Raw genomic sequence first — 11,025 nt, 5'->3', positions numbered from 1 at the left:
AATTAAGACTATTAGTAATTGAAAATATTAGAAATCAAATAAATGAGTTAATAAGACTTCAAAAGAATTAGTTAGAATTATGAAATGATCCAAACCACATAAAAATTGTTAAGTAAAATGATAAAAGAGTTGCAAAAATAGGTATAACTTAACTAAATATTTTAAATGTACCTTCTATTACCATATGAATATAAACTGAGTATTTTTATTAATTCTGTATATTGTACATTATCACTATGAATTTCGGAATTAAACGCTTCCAAAGAGGAACAAATTAGAACAAAAGATAATTAATATTAGACACATTGTATTAAATTAAATTGATTCTTAAATATTCAAATTATGCTCCGTTCTTTCTTTATTTGTATATTTTATTTTCTTGTTCTATTATTGCACCACTAAGCAGCAATGCTTAGCGCGATGGAATTGTTTCCTCGCGCAGTCTTGAGATTAAAGCCCAATAATACTAAATGCAGATTTTGGAGTCGGATCTGCAGAAGTGTCTGAAGTATTCAAGGTTGTCACCTCCTCAGCAATGCATGTAGATAGGGCCCATATAGATCATATTTTATATTTTGTATAAAATGCTTAGAAATTGTATTGTAATGTATATTATGAACAAGTAATTAATAGGAATGTGATGTAAATTAATTAATTAGCTTTTTCATATGTAATTAATTTATATATCATGTAAATTATGAAATTTTGCAATTATTTTGTAAATTTTGTAAATTAAGGAAATTTGAAAATTTTGCTTATGTAATTTGAGAATGTTTACATATGAATTGAGTATGAATAGAAATGTATCGAAATGATTATGAAATTGAAATGTTGTATGAGAAAATTATGAGAATGTATGGATGAGATTTGAAATATGAGATAATTATGATTAGCATGGATAAGATTTTATCTTAGAGATATTGTTGAATTGAATTTCAAACAGGTGAATATTGAAATGCGCCAAACGATAATAAAATAGGGGAAACTCCGTTGGTTTCTCCATCGAAAAATAATTGATATTAAAAATATAAACAAGATCAAATTATTAAAATAATAAAGTAAGACATGATAGGGTGCTCCGGCACCGATTGTAGCACGCCTTGCTCGGCTACACTGTAGTCGAGTGAGGGGTGTTACAAAGCTTACCAAAATTCTGCTTGGAAGGTGACTTGAAAAATGACCAAATCCGGATTAGTGCATTTAAGGCTTGAAAATTGACCATTTGGGCAGCAGTTAGTGTTTTGGCCATAACTCACTCAAAAAAAGTCCAATTGACTTGAAATGTTTACCATGAATAGTTAAGACAAATATCTACAACTCTTATGAAGACACCAACACCCAGAAATGACCATAAGCAAGTCAAATAGCTTTCATAACTTCGGGTCCAAAAACTGGCCGAACCAAAAGTGACTTAAAAATGACCTAAAGTGACCATTTTGATGCATTCTGACCAGCATTGGTAAATTGACCATAACTTGGTCTACATAACTCAGAATGACCTAAAATTTTTCCCCGCATGCTATAAGACATAGAACTACAAGTTTGTAGTTTTGACCGAAACCCGAAAACCGAGAGAACTAGGTCATCCGGCTAGGTCAAATTAGTATACCTGAATCCGGCAAATTGCAATAAAATGCAACATACATGAGAATGAATTGGGTAACATGTACCAACACTAAAAGGCTATCAAATATGACATATTGGTAACATTAGGACCTAATTCACCTAGACTGCATCGAGGGTCAACATCTTAGGTTGACTAAGGAAATAATAGTATTCAATAAATTAATTATTAAGCATTATCGTTAGAGACAGTTTAAATGAGTACTGAAACACTTCAAATTGTGTGTTTTAGTTAGTAAAGACTCAGGGAAGGGGGAAGGAAACACTGAGTCAGAGCCAAGAGACAGTTATCAGAGGTTTGTGCACAACTAGTTTTTAACTAATTTTGTTCTGAATATTCATATGATTAAATGACATATTTTTCTTATGTATTATGTTTAACAAGCATTGGATTTAATTCAATGATTATTGAAATTGTTATAGTATATATGAATTTAGCTTTGTGAAATAGTATTTCCACAAGTATTAAGCATTGTTGTGGATTGAATAAATTATGTTTTGGAAAATTGTGATAGAACATGTTTTGAATTGTAATGGGTAATTTGCATGGAAAAATGCAAATTTATGATTTGAATTCTGATAAGCATAAAAAATTATTAAATATTGGAATTGACTTTGAATCGAATTGTATTGTGATTTATGCTCATTAAAAGGATTGTGATATTGTTTTATATCTCACTATAGATGCTTGACTAGGTTATTTCCTGTCTCTCTCATTTGTTGAGAAGACAATGAAGTTAGTTGTGTTTTGATTACCATGGTACGTGCACAGGCTTAGATTCTCCTCTTATTAGAGGTGAGATCTAAGTTTTATGTTATGGCCCTTTCAGAAGATTCATTACTGTGATGTGTACTGTGTACGATGATTCGACCTCCCTAACCATAGGGAGTTAGAATCACCCCGAAAATGGCCCTTTCGGATTAGTCTTGCATAGTTAGTGAGATAAAGAATGATTTTTGAGATAAAGAATAGTTTTTGAGATACATAATGGTTTTTGAGATACAGAATGGTTTTTGAGATACAGAATGTTTTTGAATAGTAAAGAATTGTGATTTCAATTATGATTTATGTATAATTGATTTTGTTGGAATTACCTAAATGGTTAGTTATGATTTGATAAATTGAATTTCTTGATCAAAGGCATTTTATACAAATGATTTACTTTATTGGAAATGAATATTTTGAGTTTTGGAATTTGATGAGTATTCAGATTTCCAAATTATTTGCTATAAATTTGTCAATGTATATTGTACTATGTTTTAAATTATAGTTGTGCACCACTGAGTTCACCACTCAGCAATAGCTTTGTATGCTGTCGTAGGTGGAAAAAACATAGAGCAATTGAGTAAACTTCTTTGAAGAGACATTCAGATCAGCTCCAGGTTTACCCGTGTACACAGGTTTTGATGTATACATGTAATAATATGTATGTAAACTATTTGAGCAGTTGTATAAAAACTCTTGTAAATTATTTTGGTATGTAATTAAATGTAAATTATTGTAAATGTAAATTTGAGATTTCATTTACTTGAATAGTTTTGTAATATAAATTTTGAGTCTTGTAATCAATGAAATGTTTCTTTATGATGAGATTAGTTTGAAAATGAATTGATTGTTTATTGAGAATTGAATTGTGAATTGAAATGAAGTTATTGGAGTTGTATTTGAGAAAATATATTGGGAGCATTTTCTTTTGCAGGATTGAAGAATTGTTTTCTCAAAATACAGTAGGCACTTTGCCGAAATTTTGAAAAAATTTTATAACACTAGGTTTTAATTGATGATTTAAATTTCACGAAAATTGTTTTTAAAATCCTTTGTAGTATATCTAATGGGTTATCGGTAGGCGAAGTACGATAATTCATTAGGTGTACTACCAGATCATGTTACATCTTACGGGGGAGTAGGGTGTGACATGTTTTGTGGTTTCAGAGTAATGGTTTTAAAGTAAATTTCAAACTGTGAATTTGAAATCTTATTGTCGGTAACTACAACTGCTCAAACGTTTGATACATATAGTACATTTACATCATAAATATGAACTAATGGAGAGAAATCTCCTTGTGTTGGCTGTACAGGAATAAAAAATCTTGTGAAAAGATATGGAAGAGAAGAATGAGATAATAGAAACGATGCAGTGATGGCGAAGTACAAGTTGAGGCTGACCCCACAAAGTGTCGAAGGCATTGTACAGCTTTCTTGGTACAAATTACTGCACAAATGGCCTAGCAAATGGCCACTTTCTTTCAACAAATGGTTGATACTCTGTCAGCTCAAGCTCAAGCACAAACCCAACCCCCACAAGGGCAGTGTGAAATAGAGAAGAGGGAGAAATTTATGGGTTAGAGCTCGAACAGTAATTTAGGGAAGAGAAAAGAATTTGAGGAACCCCGAGCTCAGGGATATGACAGAGGCGGATCATCGGGGCAGAGACCACTAAGACCTAGTCGTCGAACAACCAGAAGTTCCTATCCTCCTCATATCTGTAACTCTTGTGACAAACTACATGGGGGTATTTATCATAAAGCCACTGGAGCCTGCTACAATTGTGGTGAACTTGGACAATTTGTTAGAGATTGTACTAGAGCACCTCAATCTGCTCTCCAGAGTTCACAGACCGTCAGTCAGAGTCGAGATAGAAATAGAGTTGGTACTCTTCACTACTATAACACAGTGAATCAACCCGAATATAGTAGCGCACCAGTTAGAGCGTCCACTATGCACCAAGGAGAAAGAACAGAAACTTTGGATGTAGCTGCTGGTAAGTTCTTAATTTTTGAAAGAAACAATTAGTTATTATTTTATCCCAGCACTACTTAGTTGTATGTTAGTGTTAGAACTATATGTTCTGTTGCTATTCCTTTACATGGGAATGAATTTTGATGTATTAGTGACTAGTCTTTTAGGATAAAAACTATAATAATAAATATGATTGACATTAATTTTTGAAGAATTGTTAGCTAAAAGTATTTTCTAAAACACCATAAATTATAAAGCTAATTGGTAAGCCTACTTAATGTAAGGCAAGAGGACCTAAAAGTAAGTTGCAGTAATAGAATTGCTCTAGATGAGAGCAAAGATGTTACTGTTAGTAATTGTCAAGGGATATTGTAATCATAATCGATTTAGGATATTAGTGGATTCAAGAAAAATAAGATGTTAGAAAACCTAGTCCATGAGATTATAACGTAGTGACTATGTAATGTTCTCGATGTTTGTATTGTAAGCTGCAGATTACAGTATCGATATGGGATTGTTATATAGAGCTACGTGCTTCCTCGTGGTACAACAAAATTAAGAATATTTATAAGTAATCTATAAATTGATACAGTTACGCCCGAATAGAGTACTATTGCGGGAAATAAATGTTAAAAATTCTAGTAAGAAATTTAAAACTTCAGAACTAGCCTATCGAACGACTACACTTGTAAGGTAGCTGGAGTCAGTAACTCGGTTACAATAATGTGAACTACCTGTACCATAGTAATTGCTATAAGCTTAGAGATATCAGTACGACTTATCATCCTGAGACGGATGGACAGTCGAAACAAGTGATTCAGGTAAATTTTAAAACTCATTGAGTTTTTATAAATAATGAAATGAAATGATAATAATAACCTGTAAAATGTAATAAGCCCTCGAGAATATACTGAGAACTTGTGTCATTGAATCCGAGGGGAGATGGGACAGATACCTCGAACAAACAGAATTTGTATACAATAATAAGTGTCAAGTTAGCATACAAATGGCACCCTATGAAACATTGTAACGGAATGGATAACTATGGATTTTATGATGAGACTTCCGAAGAAACAAAATAGTCATGATGCAGTATGGGTTATAGTTGATCGACTAACCAAGTCTGCTCACTTTTTGCAAGTCCGGATGGACTATAGTTAGAAAGATTGGCCAGATTGTACATAAATGAGATTGTAAAACTGCATGGAGTGCCAGTATTGATTGTATCATACAGAGATCCTAGGTTCACTTCTAGATTCTGGGGTAGTCTTCAAAGAGCTTTAGGAACTAGATTGAACTTCAGCACGGCATTCCACCCACAGATAGATGGCCAGCCTAAGAGGGTAATTCAGATATTGGAGGATATGCTACGGGCTTGTGTGATTGAGTTTGAAGGTAGTTGGTATATACACTTGCCTTTGATTAAGTTTGCTTATAACAACAACTACTAATCAAGCATTGGGATGCCTCCATTTGAAGTTTTGTATGGCAGGAAGTGCAGAACTCCCCTATGTTGGGATGAAGTAGGTGAAAGAAAGATGATTGGGCCAGAAATTATTCAGCAGACAGAGGAAAAGATCAAATTGATCAGAGATCGACTCAAGGCTGCATCAGACAGTCAGAAGTCCTATGTTGATCTGAAGAGAAGAGATATTGAATATGCAGTGGATGATAAGGTATTCCTCAAAGTTTCTCCTTGGAAGAGAATTATGAGATTTAGCAGAAAGGGGAAACTGAGTCCTCATTTCATCGGACCATATGAGGTTCTGGAAAGAATGAGTCCTTTGGCATATTGGTTGGCATTACCTCCGGAGCTAGAAAGGATACACAGTGTCTTCCATGTGTCCATGTTAAGGTGGTACAGATCTGACCCATCTCATGTACTATCTGTTGAAGAGATTGAGGTAAATCCAGACCTCTCATATGAGGAAGAACCCATAAAAATTCTGGCATATGAGGTGAAGCAGCTGAGGAATAAACAGATACACCTGGTTAAAGTGTTGTGCAACCGTCATTCAGGCTAGGAAGCTACTTGGGAACATGAAAAGGATATGAGGAGACAGCACCCACAGCTGTTCAGAAACTGATGCCAGGTAAAATTTTGAGGTGAAATTTATTTTAAGGGGGGGGGGGGGGAGAATTGTAACACCCCTATGTTCGGTAGTGCGTTCTATTATTTCGGTGACCAGTGTCTATTCAGACAGCTAGAATGCCTAGAACTACATTTAAATATTGATGAGGAGACATAAAATAATGAAATACAAGAAAAGAAAATACAAGAAAAACAAAGAAAAAATAATAGCAATGAAATGTAACCAAGTTAAACGAGCCGATAGCGATGGGTGACCGCACCGGGAAGTTGCGGCGTGGACCGTTGACTACCCCTGGACCGCGGTGAACCCTGGAAAATATTTTTAGGACTTAAATAAATGTCTATTGAAGTATAAATACCATTATAAATATCAAGGAAAAATTAATTAATTAGTACAAAGAAAAGTGAGAAATCGAGAAAATGATAAAACTCGGTGTTATCGAAAAATCGGGAATGCAACCCGAACAGGGCCATTGTGGTCATTTGACACCCTGAGTTGTCTTTTGACCTAAATTTCCTTTAAAAATAAATGATATTACACTTGGAAAATGTCATGAAAAATTAAATTGGTGGTACCTAATTTAAATAGCAAAAGATGGGAGCTTAATGTGAGAATTTGGAAAATTATGAATAAAAAAATATTAAATTCTCACTTAGTGCTCCACTAACACCTAAAGTGGACCACTATACCTTCATTTGGACAGAAATTTCATCTTCTTCAACCCTCCCAAAAAACCAGCCAAAATTGAATAATGAAAACCTCCATGGCCGTCCCACCTTTAAGCTCCCATTTCCCATGATCAAGCCATGATTCTTCAATGCTTCCTTCACAAAAATTGTTCTACACCACTTAGGAAATAGATAGGCTGCAAGAAGATCAAGTTTTGGTGAGGTTTTGAAGAGTTTCAAAAGTGGTAAGTATGTATTTTTAGTTATTGTTTCATTAAACTTTGAAAGATGGTTTTGGATAGTTGAATTGTGAAAGGATTTTTGAAGTTTGATGAGTTAAGGGAGAGATATATTTTTGGCAGCCATGGAACTTCAATAAGAGCAGTTTATCCTTGCATGTAAATGGTAGATTAAAGTGTTGATGTAAGTGTTTATGTGTATAGGAATAAATGGGATAATGTATATTTAAAATTCATGTGTAAGGTATGATTTTGGAAGCTTGAAAGCTAATCGAAAGAGATGTACAAATTGGCAACTTTGAAGGGTAAACCAAAATGTGTTGTTTTATGGTTTGGTTTATGGAATTATGTTGTTGAATTATGATGCTTGTTATGGCAGCATGTATATGTGTATTAAGGTTTGAGTTTGGACATGTAAATGAGCTTGTCATGTGGTTAAATTGTTTGTAAATTGGACTTAGAAAATTCTGGACTATAATTGCATATTGAGTGTGGTTATAAGCTACCAAGATGACCAACAATGAGTTGCTAAATGTGTTTATGTTATGGTACAAAACAGAAATGGCATGAAGGAAGTGACTTGGTAACTGTTGAATGTGTCCTTTGGTATGTGATGAAGAGTATGTTGCAGGGCAGTGTGTGTTTTGGCTTAGAACCTTAAGAGTGTGGCTCCAATTGGTATGAGACCAATTGGAGGTGAAACTAGGAACAAAATGTGCCAACTTTCATGAAGGAAGCTTACTAAAATTCTGCTTGGAAGGTAACTTGAAAAATGACCAAATCCGGATTAGTGCATTTAAGGCCTGAAAATTGACCATTTGGGCAGCAGTTAGTTTTTTGGCCATAACTCACTCAAAACAGGTCCAATTAACCTGAAATTTTTACCATGAATAGTTAATACATATATCTACAACTCTTATGAAGACACAACACCCAGAAATGACAATAAGCAAGTCAAATAGCTTGCACAAGTTCGGGTCCAAAAACTGGCACCAAAAGTGACCTAAAAATGACCTAAAGTGACCATTTTGATGCATTCTGCCAGCATTGGTAAATTGACCATAACTTGGTCTACATAACTCAGAATGACCTGAAATTTTGCCCGCGTGCAATAAGACATAGACCTACAAGTTTGTAGTTTTGACTAAAACCCGAAAACTGAGGGAATTAGGTCATCCGGCTAGGTCAAATTAGTATACCGGAATCCGGCAAATTGCAATAAAATGCAACATACATAAGAATGAATTGGGTAGTATGTACCAACACTAAAAGGCTATCAAATGTGACATATTGGTAACATTAAGACCTAATTCACCTAGACTGCATCAAGGGTCAACATCTTAGGTTAACTAAGGAAATAATAGTATTCAATAAATTAATTATTAAGCATTATCGTTAGAGACAGTTTAAATGAGTACTGAAACACTTCAAATTGTGTGTTTCAGTTAGTAAAGACTCAGGGAAGGGGGAAGGAAACACTTAGTCAGAGCCAAGAGACAGTTATCAGAGGTTTGTGCACAACTAGTTTTTAACTGATTTTGTTCTGAATATTTATATGATTAAATGACATATTTTTCTTATCTATTATGTTTAACAAGCATTGGATTTAATTCAATGATTATTGAAATTGTTATAGTATGTATGAATTTAGCTTTGTGAAATGGTATTTCTACAAGTATTAAGCATTGTTGTGGATTGAATAAATTATTTTTTAGAAAATTTTGATAAAACATGTTTTGAATTGTGATGGGTAATTTGCATGGAAAAATGCAAATTTATGATTTGAATTGTGATGAGCATAAAAAATTATTAGATATTGGAATTGACTTTGAATCGAATTGTATTGTGATTTATGCTCATTAAAAGGATTGTGATATTGTTTTATATCTCACTATAGATGCTTGACTAGGTTATTACCTGTCTCTCTCATTTGTTGAGAAGACAATGGAGTTAGTTGTGTTTTGATTACCATGGTACGTGCACAGGCTTAGATTCTCCTCTTATTAGAGGTGAGATCTAAGTTTTATGTTATGGCCCTTTCAGAAGATTCATTACTGTGATGTGTACTGTGCACGATGATTCGACCTCCCTAACCATAGGGAGTTAGAATCACCCCGAAAATGGCCCTTTCGGATTAGTCTTGCATAGTTAGTGAGATAAAAAATGATTTTTCAGATAAAAAATGGTTTTTTAGATACAGAATAGTTTTTAAGATATAGAATGGTTTTTGAGATACAGAATGTTTTTGAATAGTAAAGAATTGTAATTTTAGTTATGATTTATGTATAATTGATTTTGTTGGAATTACCTAAATGGTTAGTTATGATTTGATAAATTGAATTTCTTGATCAAAGGCATTTTATACAAATGATTTACATTATTGGCAATGAATATTTTGAGTTTTGGAATTTGATGAGTATTCAGATTTCCAAATTATTTGTTGTAAATTTGTCAATGTATATTGTACTATGTTTTAAATTATAGTTGTGCACCACTGAGTTCACCACTCAGTGATAGCTTTGTATGCTGTCACAGGTGAAAAAGAGCATAGAGCAATTGAGTAAACTTCTTTGAAGAGACATTCAAATCAGCTCTAGGTTTACCCGTGTACACAGGTTTTGATGTATGCATGTAATAATATGTATGTAAATTATTTGAGCAGTTATATAAAAATTCTTATAAATTATTTTGGTATGTAATTAAATGTAAATTTGAGATTTCATTTACTTGAATATTTTTGTAATATAAATTTTAAGTCTTGTAATCAATGAAATGTTTCTTTATGATGAGATTAGTTTAAAAATGAATTAATTGTTTATTGAGAATTGAATTGTGAATTGAAATGAAGTTATTGGAGTTGTATTTGAGAAAACATATTAGGAGCATTTTCTTTTGCAGGAATGAAGAACTGTTTTCCCAAAATAGCACTAGATTTTAATTGATGATTTAAATTTCACGAAAATTGTTTTTAAAATCCCTTGTAGTATATCTAATGGGTTATCGGTAGGTGAAGTACGGTAATTCATTAGGTGTACTACGAGATCATGTTACATCTTACGGGGGAGTAGGGTGTGACAATTTCCATCACAAACCCTAGCTGGGCGAATTTACTTCTAGTCCTTCAACAATTATTTTCATTTCATTTTAAGTTAAAATCTAAGTTAATTAGACTAAACATAAACACTAGGCTACAAATTCTAAGTTTAAATGACTAACCTCAATCTTTGATGTCCAATTCTTCAATTCTCTTCTTTTTTCTTTTTCCTTGCTTCTTCAATCTTCTTCTCAAAGCCCAAACACAAGGTTTTATGAAGTGGTTATGGGAGAAATTAGGGTTTAGTAGAGGTTTAAAAGCTTGAAGCAAGCTTTAATGGAGCTTCCTTTCATGGTGAAATGAGGGAGAGATGAGAGAGGGAGGACGGCTAAAAGGTAGAGGATGAGTTTTTTTTTTCTTTCTTTTCTTTTTCTTTTATGGATTTATCATTTAGGAAGACCATAAATTAAATTAATTAATTTTTAATTATAATATTTATTGCATCATGCATGATGTCATGCATGATGTCATCACTTTTCACTTTTTTATTTTCCTTTTTTTTTCTATTTATTTTTCCATTAGTTCTTTAATTTAATTCCCGATTCCAAAATTTTCTTTTCTCCGATTT

This window comes from Hevea brasiliensis, chromosome 4, assembly GCF_030052815.1.
Source record: "Hevea brasiliensis isolate MT/VB/25A 57/8 chromosome 4, ASM3005281v1, whole genome shotgun sequence".
In the NCBI taxonomy this organism is placed as follows: Eukaryota; Viridiplantae; Streptophyta; class Magnoliopsida; order Malpighiales; family Euphorbiaceae; genus Hevea; species Hevea brasiliensis.
Note: the sequence above shows the minus strand (reverse complement) of the source record.